Source organism: Mustela nigripes, chromosome 3 (assembly GCF_022355385.1).
Source record: "Mustela nigripes isolate SB6536 chromosome 3, MUSNIG.SB6536, whole genome shotgun sequence".
Lineage (NCBI taxonomy): Eukaryota > Metazoa > Chordata > Mammalia > Carnivora > Mustelidae > Mustela > Mustela nigripes.
The window spans coordinates 69,695,093-69,715,118 of NC_081559.1; the positions used below are offsets into that span (position 1 = coordinate 69,695,093).

Here is a 20,026-nt window from a genome sequence, read left to right on the forward strand (position 1 = left end):
CTGTCTTGTACCTGCCAGTTATCTCATGATAAAGGATCTTAAAGTCACATCTGGGAGAGCAAAAACAGAGTAGATGATGTGAAATACCTTAAAACTGGGCTCGTGGCAAACAGCACTGAGTACTGGGAGGTTATGACAGAACCAAATCCCTTCCCCCACCTTCAAAACAGCAGTAGTGAGTGCGGCGTCTGGGAATTCTTGGGACGTCTCTTCATATGACAAGTACGACAAAATATGACAAAGGAAGGGTTTGAATGGTCCGAGCAGGCTGGCGCTCTGACTGAAGGATCCCATGCGAGATCAGAAAGTAATCTCTAGGAAATTGTAATGTATACGTTTCCCTCTTGGATGGTGTTTTATAAAGGCATCCTGAGCCGTGTGGGGCTGCTGCTGTTTTCTCTTTGTTAACACCTCTCGGAAGGGGGCGTTATACAAAGTTGTACAGCTCTCCAGGAAACGGTTCTAGAAAGGAGACTGAAGCACGGGAAGCTTACTAAATGTCTACTTGTTTAACTGGATTTAACTGGATTCCCTTTTGAATCATTATCTCTAGAATGCATATTTCTTAAATTTTGTTTTGTGACCACTATGGCTTATGACAGTGGACTCTGTCTGTAAAAATGGAACATTGTAGCCTTTTTGTCTTTTTCATTCCCCTAGATGTCATCAAAACAGAGACTTCATTCAGTAGTCATTTTTATTCATTCATGAACATTTTGAAAGTAATGACACACAAAGATAAAAAGGATCCTGGCTCAAGGAATTCACCGTAGGTTTCTCCCATTAAATACAGTGTGAAAATGCTCAAGAGAAAGTCCCCACAGAGTACACGGAAGGCTTGGAGGGGGGGGGGGGGGATGAGCACTCTACAGGCTTAAGATGCACCCCAAGAGGTGGGTCAACTGAGTGACCTGTAGGGCACGACTGGGGTATGTGTGTTGGAGGGGGTGCATTAGGAAAATTCCTTGACTGTTCTAAGGAAATCAAAGGTATATGGCTTGAGCCAAACAATGGGTGGTTTAGAGAATCATAAGGACGTTCAGCATGGACAGAGGTGGGGAAGACCACATGGCAAGAATCAAGAGAGACAGCGTGTCTCTTTTCCATGCCTACAGATTAATTTTGCCCAGTGAACAAAGCAGGGTCACTGAGGATTTTCCAGGTGAGTGACACAGGCAGGAAAGGCTGGCAGAAGACAAATTAGGTAGGAGGCTATGTCTGGCAGGAGTCCAGGTAACAGATGGTGTGGGCTGAACTCAGGCAGCGGTGGCGGAGGAAGGGGTAAAGGAGTTATGTAGGAGGCAGAATGAGCAGGCCTTGGTAACCAACAGAATCAGAGGCACAGGAGAGGGGAAGAGGGCATCAACAGGGGGAACGGAAGGGGAACAGGTTTGGAAGGGAGGAGGGTGGGCAATGGTAGACTGAAAACTACTGGGAAAGAGGAGAAACTCCTGCAGTAGAGTTCCTGAAGGTGGCAAGTGGAGATAGGATCCAGGACAGAGGGATTAGCTTTGAATAAGAGAATTCTTCCCCCATTCCCTGAGTTGGGAAAAAGGAAGGAGGGGGGAGAGGATGGCTGTGCCGCAGTCACGGGGCCTGGAGTCTGGAAGGTTAAGGGAGTTCCCTGTCCAGAGTCTCTGCATTAGATGGAAGTTCAGTTGGCTGAAATGGGGGATGCGGACTGGAAGTGGCCAGAAATTCGGAGAAGGGCTGCTGGACTTGAAAGCAAGTTTCTTTCCTGGATGACACTAACATCATACAATAAATGTCAAGCACATTAAAGAAAAAGTAACAAATACTTTGTTAAAGTGCCTTATCTAAATGTTTTATTTTAAATGCAGTTTTATATAATCGGTGATGTTTATATCACATATTTTGCCAATTCAGAGAAAGGTATCTTTAAAACTCAATTGCCCAAATCATACAACTTTGAGCAGGACAGCTGGAAGACTGCTCCTTCCAGCACGATGGAAACGGAGTGCTGTTCCTGCACACGAGGCCCTAGGGCCCGCACACATGCATCTCCTTCTGTTTAACAGAGATGGTTGTTTTTGATTACCTGTCCTAAAAATGACTAAATCAGAATATAATGGGCATTCAAAATATAATAATTAAAAGGTCAAAAGTTGTGCCTTGGGGATTTTTTTCTGCTTAGGAGGACACTAAGAAAGAACTGGGGTAGAATGTGGGAGAAAGGAGGCATGGAGTGGTTCTCAAGGGGTCCAGGGACTCGGCCCGAAGCCTCGCATTGTACCAGAATGCAACTTTGGTCTGGAATGCACTGGAACACAGGAGATGCCTTCTTAGGGATCAGCTGCTGGTCAGCGCTCGGGGTTCAGAATTATTGATGTCTTTACAACAGAAACAGCTAGCGGACAATCATTAGTGACCTTTTCCATAGGATTTTGATTCTAAATGGTTCCAGGTTTTTTATGTTTTCAAAAGTTTGTGTTTTAGTTTTCCTTTTTCTTATTCTGCTCCAGGGCTGTCATGTCAGCTCTTTCTCCTTCTTCCTTACCCCCTGGTCCCTTTTCCCGTTCACGGATTCTTAGATGCAGATGAGGTCATCTCAGAGAACTTTGCTAACACTGGATGTAAATCAAGAACCGAGGTCATCTATATTCCTGTTGAAGGCCTTTTACAAGAAAAACACAAACTTCTGGTTTCTTGTCTGTGTTTCTTGTAGTCAAGGCTGATGGACAGTAGGGACCATGGTCTTAAGATGCATAAGGTGTTAAGTGGTGTCTTATTTTATTCTATGACTTCTGCTGATCGTTAATTAGTGTTTCTTACAATCTGTTTCGGCTGTTTACTCTGTGACCTTAATGACGTACGTTGGCTTTATAACATGGGAAACTGACCAGCACTATTTTCTTCCTTAGAGTTATTTGAACAAGTCACTTATCAATTTACAAAAAAATAAAAAAATAAAAAAAATCCCTTTGGGGAGGGTGTTTTGGTGAGATAATCCAAGAGCGCATTCAGCTTCAGTGTATAACATTATCAGGGAGGACAAGGATGGTCCTGAGAAAAGCAACCTTGTAAATTGGCCACAGGTTTTTTTCTAGGCCACCTCCAAACCTCTGGTACGTCTTGACAAATGGAAGTGACAAAGTACACAGCATGAATTATACCTTCCTGAACAAAGGGCATTGCAACTAGTTTGAAGGTCCTTTTCTATAACTAGAAAGAAGACAACTTTATTACCATGACATTTGAGACTTCTTTTTAGCTGTGAACAACTCCCTTCATGTTAACATCACTGACATCACTGAGAACCAGGGACGAAAGACTGAGTTAATTATCGGATCCCAAACGTCTATCCCAGAGAAGATGCTGGTTAGAACCAGTCTGAGAACACACGGAGGGAAGTGAGGGCCACTGAGGGGCCCCCATGGCACAGCCTGTGGGTCAGCTGTTTCCCAAGCACTGACCCAGGGAAACTGAAGCTCTTCTCCACTGGGCCTGCTGTGACACTACCCCAAACCCCGGCTTCTGGAAGAAAACCAGAACACCTTTTCTTCAGGTTTCTGACATTCCTATCTTCAGTTTGAATGTCAGTAATAAAAGGAGAGGACAAGAAATCTATGCAACGGGACGAGAAAAAATTTCAGCCTATCTTTATTATCCCTCCCAAGCCGTAACACTCCCTCTGGTAAAAGCATGAATGCCAAAAGCCAAGGCACTGGCCTGCAAAGCCTGCTGCAAACGGAAACTATGTCGGAGGCGAGAAAAATATTCGGGGAGGGATGCCTGGATGGCTCGGTCGGTTAAGCATTTGGCTCTTGATCTCAGCTCAGGTCTTGATCTCAGGGTTGTGAGTTCAAGCCCCATGTTGGGCTTCATACCCGGCAAGGGGCCTACTTAAACACACACACACACACACACACACACACACACACAATCTTGGGGAAATGAAATTTTGCTTTGGGGTAAGAGGACTGACATTTGGGAGGCTCTGGTGAGTCATCTCTGCAGCTTAGTACTGGGTGATGGAGGGAGAGAACAGATGATTGAAATCAAAACGGAAAGCAATGTAGGTAGATACGCAGCTGGGCAAGAAAGTCTTTTTCATCCTTTTCCCCCCATTTTTATCTTTTGGGCAACCAGAACATACTCTTTTATGTAATCAATTTTAGTCTCACCAAGATGGCTTAACTTTGATCCAAAATATTTGAAATTTAGAATTTTGGTCCTCAGATTTTGCCACCTCAGTTAAAGTATTTTGATTTATACTATTAAGTCATAAGCAGAGAATGTATAATGTTGGCTATGATCATTAGCAAGAAATATATAAAACTGTGTGGGGATTCCTTGCAAAAAGCAGTAGGAAACAGGTACTCAAAATAGAGGAGTGTCTTTAGTATCAAGGCAATACCTTCTTGTCTTATTATTAGTTAAATCTAGTCAAAATGACTAGTGGCTTCAAAATTCTTGAAGAAAGATCTCTAACAAACAGTGAGGTTTGAGCACGGTTAAGCCCCCAGCACTGATCTCATGCTAGCTGCGCCTCCTCTCTCCTTGTCCTGACGGAATGGCTGTGTAACGCAGCGCCCACAGCAGGGAAGGTGGAAGGAGTGCACCAAACACTTACGGAAACGGTGCCTGGAACTGGAAGGGCATACCCATTGGCCCCGTGCAGTGCCCCCAGCAGGCTGAATGGGGCACTGCGTGGAGGGATGGGACCACGGTGAGGGGGCCCAGGTGAGAAAGGCTTCTCCAGCTCGCTGCTACAGAGGATGACTGTGCAGGGGAAAGCTCGCAGGGGCTCTCTGAGGCAGACACTCAACCTCACAATAGTTAACAGGGTCAGAAGTACCATTCTGGAGAGGATGACAAATGACAGAAAACGAGTGACCTAAGGTTTGAAGAATTAGAAAACTGTACAAAATTGAGGGAGATGCCATAAAAATCTACAAGGCATACAGTGGACTGACCATTAATAAATGATGTCCCCCTGAATATGAAAAATAACAGTAGGAAAATACTGGGATAGTAACTGTCACCCTGTAATACTGGGCTTAATTAGCAGGGCAATGATTAGGGCAATATAATAAGGCAGTCCTTCCACATACAAAAGATTATAAAAATGGTTTTTTATGGATTGGGATCTAAAATGACACCTTAAGTGAACATGTCCAGACAAATAAGGGCTTCTTACCAGTTCCACTCATACAGTCTATTTCCCTCGATTTTATGCGGGCCTTCTTCAGAGAGTTTATGTTTCTTTATGGCTTGCTTCATGATTCTCCTCTCCCTACCCCACCTCCCAAATGAACACTGTCTCAGTGAGGGAGAAATATCTCTAAAACTACAGCTGAGTTAACTGTGGTGGAGACCAAGAGAGCTTACTTAGAATCACACACAACCATCTTCACGCTCGAATACACACAGAGTTTCTTTTCTTTTTTTAAAAGATTTTTATTCATTTGACAGATAACAAGAAGGCAGAGAGCCAGGCAGCAGGGGGTTGGGGGGTGGAGCAGGCTCCCCTCTGAGCAGAGAGCCCTATGTGGGGCTCCATCCCAAGACCCTGAAATCATGACCTGAGCTGAAGGCAGGGGCCCAACCCACTGAGCGACCCAGGCGCCCCACACAGTTTCTTGTGTCTGTATTCTGTTCTCAGCTGCCAGAGTGGCTCCTGATACAAAGCCATCATTCTGAAACCTAGGAATCAGGCAGTAGTTTCAAAGTTTGTCCAAGTTTTCCAGGGATTCCATTTATTTACTTACTCTTATTAAGTTACAAGGTATAGACTGGGTAATAAATAACATAAAAATAGGAAAAAATAAAAACAACCCATAATTTAAAAATACTGTTTCAAAATATGATTGTTTAAAGTATTAGAAAAACCATGATTGTAATGTTTAGACTTTTTTATGCTTCAGAAGCAAATTTCCCCCCACCTCCACCCCAGCCACAGGAGCTTTAATGAGAACTTTACCTCTAAACTGAATCATGGTTAAAGTTTAACACTGTCAAATACATAACCTAAAACACTTCATTTTGAAAGTTTAGTTTTATTACTTGGATTAATAAGTTTGCATTTAAGTATGAGCAGTAAAAAAATCAACATAGTCAATACTTCAAAATGTCGGTCTCCTACAGTTGTATTATGAAGCTATGATAGAAAAGTGAATGACTCCTCCTTGGTTGTGCAATAAAAACCACAGTACAATCCATAATCTCTACACATACATTACAGACAAGGAAACTGAATACTACAAGACAAAGAGCCCCCAGACCAACCCACATTATCTTACGATCCACAATTCCCTGAAGCCAATATTGTACTAGTATATATTTCCACATAAACAGGTTTCAGTTTCTTTGGTTTAGTTGTAATAATGTCATCCGAAGTTTACTGTTAACAGACATTAAGAATGGAAGTATTTCTGTAATATGCCAGGAAAAAGGTTAGACTACAGTGCATAAGAAATTATTAAACTATGTAGTTAAAACCCTTTTTAAAGCTCTAGTGGAAGAGATTCAGGTTTTCTCTACTTTCCTCTACTTCACTGATTGCTGCTCTTACCTTTAGTATGTCCTTCCATGACCTGGTTTAATTATGTCTTTTTCAAGTTTTAGGTGGAAGCTTAACTCACTGATTTAAGACTTTCTTTCTTTCCTAAAATAAGCATTTAGTGGTAAAGATTTCACCATAGCTGTATTAAACAAATTTTGATCTGTCATATTTTTAAAATTCAGTTCAAAGTATTTTCTAATGTCTCTTCTTCTTTAACCATGAGTTATTTAGCAGTAAGTTGTTTAATTTCTAAACATGTGGAAAATTTTTCAGGTATGTGTTATTTTGAACAGTATACACCTTCTGTTGCTGAGTAGAATACTTCCATAAATATCGATTAGGCCAAACTGGTTGACACTATAGTTCAAATCTTCCATCTCATTATTAGTGTTCTAGTTGTCTGCTCGGTCACTGAGAAACAACTGTGGAAGTCTCCATCTACAATTGTAGATCTGTCTCTTTCACTTTTTAGTTGTTGCTTTATGTATTTTGAACCTCTGTTATTAGGTGAATATAATTTTTTTAAAATTTTTTAGAAAAGATTATTTATTTATTTATTTATTTATTTATTTATTTATTTATTTGACAGAGAGAGATGACAAGCAGGCAGAGAGGCAGGCAGAGAGAGGGGAGGAAGCAGGCTCCCTGCTGAGCAGAGAGCCTGATGATGCAGGGCTCCATCCCAGGATCTTGGGATCATGACCTGAGCCAAAGGCAGCCACTTTGACTGACTGAGCCACCCATGTGCCCCGAAACTTTATAGATATTAAAGAAGAAAACGGTAGTGTAAAAATCAATTCTCTTTTAAAAAATGTACTTTGTAATTTATGACTATGAGTGTGCACATTTAAGATCCTATAAAGTCATAAAATTATAAACACTTTCTGAAGCTGGAATATGAAAATAAAATTGCAGAGAAGCTGAATGCATGTTTAGTTTCTAGATCTTAAATATGTCCTCTGCACATTCTGATGTCACAAGGGAGAGGAACAACTTCCTTCCAGGCTGAGGTAAAGTACCACTTAAGGAATATAATTTTTCTTTCCCATAACCTGGTTTTCTCCTCTCTGGCTGCTCTTATGATTTTTCTCTTCAGTACTGGTTTTTAGCAATTTCATTATGATATACCAAGGTGTTGTTTTCTTCATATTTTTGCCCCCATTTATAGTTTACTGTACTTATTAGATCTATGGGTTTTCATCAAAATTAAAAATTTTTTTATTAGATCTTCAAATAATTGTACTGTTCCCTGGCCCCTCACCATTGCTCCTTCTGACTCCAATTACACTTTTTTTTTTTTTAAGATTTTATTTATTCATTTGACAGAGATCACAAGTAGGCATAGAGGCAGGCAGAGAGAGAGAGAGAGAGAGAGAGAGAGAGGGAAGCAGGCTCCCCGCTGAGCAGAGAGCCCAATGCGGGACTCCATCCCAGGACCCTGAGATCATGACCCAAGCCGAAGGCAGTGGCTCAACACACTGAGCCACCCGGGCGCCCCTCCAATTACACTTTTAAATTAGATTGCTTGATACTGTCCCCCACTGAACACTGATGCTATGTTGATTTTTACTTATTTTTTTAAATCTTTCTGTCCTTCATTTCAGATGTTTTCTATAGTTGTGTCCTCTGGTTCACAAATCTTTTCTTCTTTGATGCCTAATATGCCATTAATATTATCCAATGTACTTTTTCATTACTTTTTAAGATTTTATTTTTAATCTCTACACCCACCATGGGACTCACAACCCTGAGATCAAGAGTCGCATGCTCCACTGACTGAGCCAGACAGGTGCCCCCATTTCAGATGTATCTTCAATCTCTAGAGATTCAACTTGGATTTTTTTTAAAAGATTTTATTTATTTATTAATTAGAGAGAGAGAAAGATCACAAGTAGGCAGAGCAGCAGGCAGAGAGAGAAGGGAAAGCAGGCTCCCTGCTGAGCAGAGAGCCGGATTCGGGGCTCGATCCCAGGACCCTGAGACCATGACCTGAGCCCAAGGCAGAGGCTTAACCCACTGAGCCATGCAGGTGCCCTTGACTTGGATTCTTTCAGATGGCTTCAATTTTTTTCCTAACTGCAACCTTCAGTCTATTGCTAATTTAGTCATGCTACTGAGATAATCCCCTGTGAGGACTTTTAAAACAATGCCTCATATATTATCACATTTTTCTACACCTTCTGGAGGGCAAAACTATTCTCAACCCTGAGTGAATTTCAGTAATTTTTCAGCCTAATGTTTTCCATCGCGGTGGGGGTGGTGGTGGTGTGTATATGTGTGTTTTAAGAGGCCCCTTTCGTGCATATGTAGATAGGTACTTGCTCTAAGAATCAAGGAGACCCCAATGCAGATCGACAGAATTCTACCCCCCTGCCCCAGGAACACTGCTCTACAAATTTTAGCCGCTTTGCCTCCTCAAACTCCAATCTCTGTATCTTTAACTCACCTAGACCACTGGGTTCTCTTTAGATTCTCCCTCTATGTATTGTGGCCACAAAACTGCCCTTAAGCAGGAAATGAAATCAATCTGAAGACTCCTGTTATTGGGGTGCCTCAGTGGGTTAAGCCTTGGCCTTCGGCTCGGATCATGGTCCCAGGGTCCTGGGATCGAGCCCCACATCAGGCTCTCTGCTGAGCAAGGAGCCTGCTTTCCCCACTCTCTCTCTGCCTGCCTCTCTGCCTACTTGTAATCTCTGTTAAATAAATTAAAAAAAAAAAAAAAAAAGAAGACTCCTGTTATTGCGTTCCTTTTTTCAGGTATCATAGTACTATACTACCTGTTCAATATCTGAGTGTGGTTTTATATGTTTTTTCCTGGTCTGTTGGTTGTTTTAAGATGGGAAGGTAAATATAGTTGTTCTGCCATGCCTGGAAGTAGGGGTTCAGATTATATTCTTATTTCTAAACTGATCTTTCATGTGAGCTTGAACCTGGAATTTTTGGGCTTCAGTTTCTACACATGCAAAATTAACTTCATCGGTGATTCTCAGTGTCCCTTCTAGAGGCTCAGCTTCTTCAGGATTCTTATATCATCACGCTCTATGAACATGTCTCTCGCAGCAAAGTGTCACACTGACACTATTGTGTTCAGTAGGTTGTATACTAGGATCTTAGATTTAGTGACATCATTTTGTCATTTAATGTTGTGGGCATTTATTTTTTTAGCTACACAGAATAAATGTCTTCTCTTTGGGCACCAGTTCTCAATCCATCCCCAGCTCCAAGAGAGAGTATATGACCTTGATCCAAGCCAATCAGTACATTCAATTCTCCTGCCTAGGGGCTGAGTTACTGGTTCAGAGATGGGCACATAAGATAATTGGGCAAATGCCTGCCAGGCCCAGACTTTTTTGTTCAGTCTCATTTTGAGCTGACTAGAATCAGAGAAGATTTAGAGCTGGAGCCTCTTCCGGCCATCTTGTCAACAGAGGAAGGCTAAAAATGAAGAAAGAGCTAGAAGACAGGGTTCTGGTGCCATTTTAAGTCCCTTAGGCAAAGGATACCAACCACCAGCAGTCTTTTCCTATGTAAGCCCATAAGCTACCTTTTTGCCTTAGCAAGCAAGAGTTGGGCTTTCTAACATTTGCAATGGAAAGTCTTCAACTGTTCCATCAAATGTTAAGTATCAATCATGGGTTCCAAATAGTTTTTAAAAAAGACATCGAAGCAATGTCATTCAACTGTGGAGTAATGCACTATACTAGCAATGGTCAAAACAGAACTGCCTGCTTCCTAGAAATGGCCCTTCTCATTATGAACAAGTGCACTGTGCACACGCATCAGGCAGAGCCAAGAGCAGTGAGCTGGCCGTGGCACATAAGAGGCTAGAGCTCCAAACAAAGGGAGTTCTAGAAAAAAGAGTGAACATAACATTTTAGGCCTGATTTGAACAAATCCACTCACATAACTAGCCAAAACCTTGTCATTTCTAACACAACAGACTGAAGGCTATCCCCTAATATGACAAGCATCCTCAGACATCCATGGCCTACAAATAAATATATTTTAAATTTTTATGTCTGCATAATACTTAAAAAAATGCACCCAGCTCTATTTTTGTTCCCCAAAGAATATACAAATATTTTTTAAATGAGCAGTTGATGATCCTTAGAAACGTAACATCACTGGGCTATTTCCCCTTTCCTTTCTAGCTTTCCTATTTTGTAACCAGATGAATGTTAAGATAATTTAAGAAGAGGGGTTAAGAAACCTGAAAAAAACAAAAACACTATTGGTATGGTGTTTACTAAAAAAATAATTTGTAGCGGTTTCTCAGATACCAGCAGTACTTGATAAAATATTTAAAAAAGAAAAATCATTTTTTTTGTGTTTTTTCTTCACTTAAAAAATCTTTCCTAGACCTATATTCCACTTATGCATGTATTGCTTCTCTCTGTCCTGTGGGCTCTTTGATGAAGGCAATTATATTTTTGTGTTATGTATTATTACAAAAGAATAACGAAAGCTGCCTAATGATGACAGTATGTGGTGATACAGGGAACTTGGCAGCATAGACAGTAACCGGGTAAGGTGTCACGACATGTACATATTCTTCAGTCGTATGCTTTCACTACCTGATTAAAGCCATGGTAAACTTCCCTCCTAAGGAAGACTTTCCACTGAGGAATGTTGACATAGTAGGTCACAAAGAAGATGAAGTAGGACAGTATAATTTGTGAATTAAACAATGTTTAAAAATTAGAAATCTAAATTATTACATAGGTATCCTACTAGATTACAAAGTAAGCAGAATACAATTAAGACTCAATCCTTAGTTAGATCTGGAAGGTGAGAAGGGAGAGAGGGTAACAAGGGACTACAAAACTTGCCTTTACCAGGCCGCTGTGTCCCAAACGTGCAAAAAACTCATCCTTGAAGGGTAGATGATTATGTGGACACACAGAGTATTAAGAGAAAAGAACTGTGGTACAGGGGACTTCTTATTGTATGTTCTTCCTATGGGTTTAGATCCTTATCTTGTTAATGTAATGAGAGTCACATGCCAGGCTACTTTTCTCCTTTGAGATAAATTTTGGAGATGCCAATTATTTTTAAACTGAAGAGTAACCGACACGCAATGTTGTATCAGTTTGAGGTAAAAACACAGTGATTCGCTATTTGTGCATATTACAGCAGGATCGCCACATTGTCTAGTTGCCATCTGCCCCTATACACTACTGTGGCAAGACTACTGGCGAGATTTCCTGTGTTGCACAGTTCATCCCCACGTCTTATGTATTTACAACTGGAAGACTGTACCTCTTAACTGCCTTTGCTTATTTTGTTCATCCCTGCCACTGCTCTACCCTACAGCAATCATCAGCTTGTTCTCTGTATTTGTGCGTTTGTTTCAGTTCCATTTGTTCATTTGTTTTAATGTGATTTTTATTTATTTTTTGATGTCTGATCTTATTTGTTAACTCCAGAAGATCTCACTGTTGACTGGCCTCAGACAGGACAGCCTCAGACAGGAAAGCCTCTGTCTCTTGGCAATCTGTTCTTGGAGTTATTCTTTGGCCTCCTTCATTCTCTTGGCCAAAAGCTGAGAATGTTCTGCAGCCTCTTCCTTATCTTTCTTAGTACACTGTTTCCTCGGAGCAATATGCCAACATTTGTGTGGCAGAACACATGGAGTAACAAGACATGGGATTGTGGGTGCTCTGGCTCTAGGTTTCTTAGCTTCTTTGTTTATGGGCTTTCTCACAACATACTGGTGGGCATCACCTTCTTTAAAGGGACTTTTCCAGTCCCTCTAAAGAAGGTGATGCCTTCTTTAGGCTCTTCTGCACCTCTGGCGACATGGCACAGTAGAATCGGTGAGTTCAGGAATAGCCTTCTCCATTTTTTTTTTTTTTTTTTTAAACAATGACTGAGTTGAGAACACTGAGATTGGTATTCATAATGCAACGGCAAACAGAATAGCCTTTTCTCCAATCCACCTCCGTTTGTAGCAGGAATGGCCCTTCCTCAGCAGCAGGTGGACATGGCCATGGATCAAGACACCCTGCTTCATGGGGACTCCTTGTTTGTCATCGCCACCTCTGATTAGGATGGTGCGATCCTTCTACTGTTCACCCAGAGTGCCTGCGTCAATTTCTGTGGCCATATGCTTCTCATAAAAGGTATGGAGTTTGCGTTCATCATCTACTTCGATGAGTTTCTGGCAGCCAGTAACTGGGAAAGAAATGTTCAGCTTCATCCTAAAGCAGCCTGCTGCCTCTGAGGTGCCAGGGAAAAGAGCTGCTTTGATTTTAAATTCCATATATAATGAAATCCTATAGTATGTGTTTTCTCTGTCTGACTTAGCATAACACCCTGTAGGTTCACCCATGTTGTTGCCAATAGCAAATAGCAAGATTTCATTTTTTATGCTAATATTCTATTTTACACACACACATATCCTACCCCACACCTTCTTTTGCCATTTATCTTTTGATAGATATTTAGGTTGCTTCCAATATCTTCACTATGATAAATAATGCTGCAACAACATAGGGATGAATAGGTCTTTCTGAATTAGTGTTTTCATTTTCTTTGCATAAGTATCTAGAAGTGGAAATATTTGTATTGCATGGTGGTTTCATTGTTAATCTTTTGAGAAAACTCCATAGTGTTTTCCAAAGTAGTCGCACCAATTTACATTCCCACCAATAGTGCATGGGGGTTACTTTTTCTCCATGTCCTTCCCAAATCTTGTTTTTTTGTCTTATTGATTCTAGCCATTCGGACAGGTGTGAGTGATACCAAATTTTCTAAAATATATCAATAGAATGGTTATAAATGCCAGAAATAATCAATACAGTGTTAGATGTAGTTATTTGTCAGAGGGTCTCACATTAAGATATTGGTTGGGAATAAGAATCAGAATTGGTTCTGGTAAGAGAGCCCAGACATTTAAAAGGGACAACCCTAGGGGCGCCTGGGGGGCTCAGTCAGCTGGGTGTCTGACTCTTGATTTCAGCCCAGGTCATGATTTCAGGCTCATGAGAGGGAAAGAGCCCCGTGTTGGGGCTCCGACAGCAGAGCCTGCTTGGAATTCTCTCTTTCTTTCTCCCCCTTTACCCCTCCCGCCACTCATGTGCATTCTCGATGTCTCACTCTCTTAAAAAAAAGTGACAACCATGTATTTTAATTTCAAGGCTGGCCTGACGTTCTTTTTATTTGCTTTTTAATTAAACAAAACAAATAGTACACTTAATAAGTTCTGTTGATAGTCTCCTAGTGAGAAAGACAAACTTCCGAATCCCTCTAAATTTTAAAACAGCATAAGCAAAAATAGACAATTGGGACTACATTTAATGATAAATCTTTTGCATAGCAAAGGAAACAATCAGCAGAGTGGAAAGGTAACCTACCGCTGGATCATAAGGCTGTTTTTAAAAAATTTTTTGAGGAACTTCCATACTATTTTTCATAATGGCTACATCAACTTACATTCACAGCAACAACGTACAGGGGTTCCTCTTTCTCCACATCGTCACCAGCACTGGCCATCTTTTGTCTTGTTTCTAACAGCCATTCTAACAGGTATGAGGTAATATCTCATTGTGGCTTTGATTTCCATTTCCCTGCTGATTCGTGATGTTGAGCATCTTTCCACAGACCTATTGGCTGTTTGTTTATCTTTTGAGAAATGGCTATTCTCAGGTCTTGTGTCTGTTTTTAAATCAGGCTGCTTCTGCTATTGGGCTGTATGAGTTCCTTACATATTTTGGGATACTAACCTCTTATCAGATATATGGTTTTAAAATATTTTCTTCCATCCCATAGGTTGCATTTTCATTCCATCAATTATTTTCTTTGCTGTGCAGAAGCTTTTACTTTGATGCAATTCCACTTGTCTATTTTTGGTTTGGTTGCATGTGTTTTTAGGGTCCTATCTGAAAAAATCACAGCCAACACCAATGTTTTTGCCTTTGTTTTCTACTAGAACTTTTATAGTCTCAAGTCTTATATTTAAGTCTTTAACCCATTTTGAGTTGATTGTTGTATATGATGTGAAATAAGGAATAAATTTCTTCTTCTTTTTTTTTTTTTTTGCATATAGCCAGTTTTCCCAGCATCATTTAATGAAGAAACCAGCCTGTCCTTATTTAGTGTACTTGGTGTCCTTGTTGAAGATCAGCTGACACATGGATTTATTTCTGGGCTTTCCGTTTGTTTCATTAGTCTATAGGTCTATTTTTATGCCAGTGCTATCCTGTTTTGATTACTGTAGCTCTGTTATACGTTTTGAAATCAGAAAGTACTGATGCCTCCAGCTTTGTTCTTCTTGCTCAAGATTGCTTTTGGTCTTTTGTGGTTTCACGTGAATTTTAGGATTGCTTTTTCTAGTTCTGTAAAGAATGCCATTGGGATTACGCCCGGAGTTGCATTAGCTCTGAAGATCACTTTGGGTAGCATGCACATTTTAGCAATATTCTTCCAATCCATAAAACGTGGGTTTCTCTTGGGTTAAGTATAACATTTAAAATTCTCTAGCCCCATAAAATGGATACAAAGAAGTAAAAGCAACTATGTGCTAAGCTTGAGAAGTGTTTCTTTTTGGATTATGAATGGCAAGCAGTAACCTTCTCTGTACTTGAGGCATCATAACTGGCTCCTCAGCCAATGCTCCAAACCCTAAAAAGGACAGACAGGGCTGAGGCTGAGAAGGTCATGATGCTGAGGGGCAGTGCAGAGGCCTGGACAGAAATGCATGGTGAGTCTTGTGGTCCTCCTCACCACCATTAGGGACAGAGATAAAGAGCAGAGTAGCATGTGTTCATTATTTTTGACTTCTGTAGCATCTGATAAGTACTATACTGAACAGTAACAGCAACAGTGCCTACAGGGATCTTATAGATGATCTTGTCCAATCTCCCACTTTCCCTCCATGACTGCCCTAAGGAGAGAAAAACTGCTGATCTGTGCTGAGCTTTGTTATTTTTATCTTCTCTTGTAAGTGACCCACATTAAGAATTGGGAATTTTGTCTGTGTGTTTATATACAGAGACACATATAAATATATTTGTATAACCTAGAAATATATATATGTAATATATATATTTCTCTCTATATAGATATATAGAGAATGTATAATACAGTATTATATATAATTTAATCTTCCATTTGAAGGAAAACATTTATTCCTTTAAAACAGCTGTCAGACACTCCATGTTCTTACCCATAGGAAGAGCAATGATGTCTAATAATGAGACATTCCAGGTTGCCTTTTCCATTAGTCATATTGCATTTAACTTCTTTTATAATGTTACTAATTCAAAACAGTAGTGAAATTTCTGAGCACTTAAAACATGAACACAGATTCTCCAGTAAAATGTAAGACAAGAAGAAGGTATTGTTTGACTGCACTTAAAAAACTCACGTAAATTCGATTAAAATTGTAACATTATGTGCCTTAAAAATCATTGGTAGAACCTATTTTTATGTTGAAATTTCCTGCTGCAGGAGAGGTGATTTCCAAATACAACAATCACTGCCACCACCACAAAGAAAGTTCCCTCCTGTCACATTGTATGTGCATTTAGTCATTCAGCAGATGTTTCTTGAACATTTGTGTTTTACTAAATATAGGGACAGGGGAAGGAAGAGTGGAGATGAGTAAAGAAGTGGGGGATGGTAGCAGTGTGATGGTTGGTGGGGAGAGTACACAGGTACCCTAGTCGGTGAACAGGATAGTTCACTGTTAATATAACATGTTTTTAAAAAGTATTCCTTCATATATAGGTTATTTTAATTCTTTTAAAAAAATAAACAGTTGCTTCTCAGCCTTTTGGCTAAGATCAAGTGTAAAAATAAACACTAATATCTTGTCCTCATATGGGCCTTAATAAAGTTTTAAAATGATGAATGAAAATGATAAATATCTTAACAAATCTAATACTTCTCAATATACTCAAGAGAACTTTAATTTTTAAGCAGTTTCTATACCCACTATAGGGCTCGAACTCACAACTCCGAGATCAAGTGTTGCACGCTCCAGCAACTGAGCCAGCCAGCTGTCCCAAGAGAATTATAGAGCTGTAAGGTCACTTATGGATCATGTAGTTTAACTCCACGTTTCATCCTAACTCTGTTTTTATTTGCTGGTTCATTTTGTGTTTATTCTCAAATGGGAATCAAATAAGGACCACAGGTGTTGGATCTGTCTGTGTCCTTCGGAGGAAAGGAAAGACCACTCTCAATAGGAGAGCTGGCCATTTCTACCCTCCCGTTTATCACACAGCAGCACACCTGCTCGGCCAGGATTGGCAGGTCCACCACTATCACTTTAAACCCAGTAGGTCCTGACTCAGTAATTTTAGTAAATATTACAAGGTTCATGTTATAGTCTTATTTAATTACAATATCAATTCACATTTCAGGATTCACTGCTTGCATATTATATTGGCAACATAAAGGCTGTTAATATAATGTCACATCTTTCATTTCTATGCAGAATGCAAGTATCTGAGACTTGAGCATGAACCAGTGGCCACTTCAAGACTACCTTAAAAAAAAAAAGACTAAAGACAGATTTTAAAATATTATTTCACTGTAATTCTTAATGTTCTTTTCTTTAAATGACTTAATTTGTGTAAGTAGCCAGGTTTCTATGGTTGTTTTCACTATATGGAATCTTGATTTTATTTTATAGAGCTATCTAAATTATACTGAATGAAACACCAAATAGTTAAATCTGGAAGGAGTAAGAGACACTCGAGGATTTCACTGTACTCTGTGGTGCATGAAAATGCAACGGCTCTTGCATAACCTCTAACTCTGCCTGGGAGCTAAGAAAGAAGCAAGGGCTTCCTTTCACCACACAATCATGCCTGGGCTCTCAATTCCATCACGACCTCTGTACCTGGGCATGAAATAGCCTTGGTATGGATTCAGGAAAAAAAACATCTAGGGGTAATTTGTTATAAGGAAAATAGCCATTACCAAGTACCTTATACCTACCAGGAGCTCAGTTCTGATGCAAAACCAGTGGCTGAAAGATCAAGCAGTCTGCCCAAGGTCATATAAATGCTAAGCAAGCTCCTGAGGGCCAGGGCTGGGTCTCAGTTATGATTCCAACCAGAAAACCTCAAATGTAGGATATAGGATATAGTCATTGCTGCTGGAGTGCCTGTGTCTTAATGTCAGAGGTGTTTTGGTTCAGTTTTTAAGTTTGCTCAAGAAATTAACCCTGTACACACTCTCTCTCTCTCTCTCTCTCTCTCTGTTGTGTTAGGACAGGAGCAGTTCTTAAAATGAGAGCTTGAGGGGTGCCTGGGTGTCTCAGTGGATTAAGCCGCTGCCTTCGGCTCAGGTCATTATCTCAGGGTCCTGGGATCGAGTCCCACATCGGGCTCTCTGCTTGGCAGGGAGCCTGCTTCCCTTCCCCTCTCTCTCTGCCTGCCTCTCTGTCTACTTGTGATCTCTCTCTGTCAAATAAATAAATAAAAATCTTAAAAAAAAAAAAAAAAAAGAGAGAGCTTGATCCAGGAAAGAGTTAAAATTATTTTCGCTCTAAGTTATGTTGACAAATTATAATCAGTTTTAAAGGATGTAGTACATTTGTTTTTTAAATGATGATCTCCCTGCAAGAAACAATTGTTGAGATAGATTTTTTTAAATCAAATTCTTATAAATAACATCAGAAAAAATTTAAAAGGCCATGTTACATAACAGTAATTGGGAAGACTTCCTGCTTTCTATTAAAAAAAAAAAAAAACTATTAAAAAAAATCAAAAAACAAAACACCTGTCTGCAGTTAGGACTGGTTGATTTTTTTTTTTTTTTGGATCTCAGCTTGGTGAGTACTTGCACCAAAGGTATAAGGTATTCTTGGCTTTACCTTCTGAAATGAGATCTGGCAGCTGTTCAATGCCACAGAGCAATGTTACATAACAAGGCAGTTCAAGAAGCAAAAAAGAAAACCACATTGAAATGAGGCTTTTGGGCCTGTGGATAGCAAAATCCACTTTTACCAACAGAGAAATAGTCAAGGGCAAGGCCATATGAATGATTATCATCATATAAATGCTCAGAGTTCTTCCCACCATAAATCGCTGAACTGTACACACTTACATATCACAAGCGTGACCTTCTAAGTGAACATCTGTGTGGGAGAGAAGTGCTCCTGCCACAGAGTCTGAATTCTTTGGCGGGGGGCATGTTCTCTAAAGTCGACTATGACTCCCCCCCCACCTTTCTCTTTTTTATAATGCCACCCCACAGAAACATTTCTTAAATAACAAAGAATAATTTCAACAGAAGGAGTCAAATTCTGAGACTTCTGACCTTATTAGCAACTATAAAAAATATGTAATAGAACTTCACTGTCTAATATGAGCTCTTCTCGGAGCATAAATACTTTTTAAAAAGTACAGCCCACTTGATTTTAATTTTTTTAGCTCCAGTGAAGGAAGCAGACTTCTTTTTAACGTGTTCTTTCTCCGTTTTTTGTTTTTTTTTAAAAAACACAAGCATCTTTATAGCAGTTTGGGTACCAAGCAAAGGGTCACAATTGGTCCCAGAGTCAGCACTTTTCTGTCTGTTCAAAATTTGCTCATTAAAGCCATGTGTTAAATTAAAATAGAACAATTATTGGAAAATACAACACCACCACCAAAAAAAGGGGGGCGGGGAGGATGTGCTTGTTTATGCAAATCCCTGAACAGATTTACTATTTGCTTTTGATCAAACTTGACTTGGCACTAAAATGGCATCCTTTTTTTTTTTTTTAAAGATTTTATTTATTTGACAGAGAGAGAGGGAACACAGGCAGGCGGGAGTGGGAGAGGGAGAAGCAGGCTCCCCGCTGAGCAGGAGCCCGATGCAGGGCTCGATGCAGGGCTCGATCCCAGGACCCAGGGATCACGACTGGAGCTAAAGGCAGACACCCAATGACTGAGCCACCCAGGCGCCCCTAAAATGGCATCCTTAAAAGGTCAGTCTATTCCTGCTGAACACAGCAGAGGGGGCATCCTTAGAGATATAATTTTAAATCCCAGCCATTTCTAAACAGTATGCATAGTTTCTTGCTTGGAAACTTCAGTGGCTTTTTTCGACTGAGCATGCATGTAACTTTATACTTGGGGTCATTCTCTTGATAAAAATCCTGTATGACCAATTTGTCATGCAAGAGGAGACTGAGGCCTAGTAACTTGCATATACTGTTCAGGTTCAGAAATGAAAGAGGTGGTTGAGTCTGGATGCACATACTCAATGGTCTCAATTTCACTTAAAATCAAAGATACCAGCTGAAAGGTAAGGTCCTGAACAATATATTTAAAGAGGGAGAAAAAAATGGTATTTGTTTTACCTTGAAATATTAGCAATCTTCATACAGTCCAAACAGTTTAAAATTTATCCTTTATACCCAAATGATATGGAGATAATAAAAATCTGTTCCTTACTAAAAAAGTAGTATTAGGGGTGTGGTGATTAGCATTTGAGTAAAATAAATGCTAGTGTTAACAATCAGGACAAATTGCAAATGGGAAGTGAGAAGTACATCCTGAATGA

The 20,026-nt window shown here is 40.0% G+C and overlaps 1 protein-coding gene and 1 pseudogene across 5 annotated transcripts in view; both read right to left on the reverse strand.

The window, feature by feature from the left end:
- The window catches only part of CHN1 (chimerin 1), a 211,735-nt gene that overhangs the window by 24,860 nt on the left and 166,849 nt on the right, over window positions 1-20,026 (reverse strand). The gene's annotated exons all lie outside the window — the stretch shown is intronic.
- LOC132013005 (small ribosomal subunit protein eS6-like) lies at window positions 11,745-12,781 on the reverse strand (annotated as a pseudogene).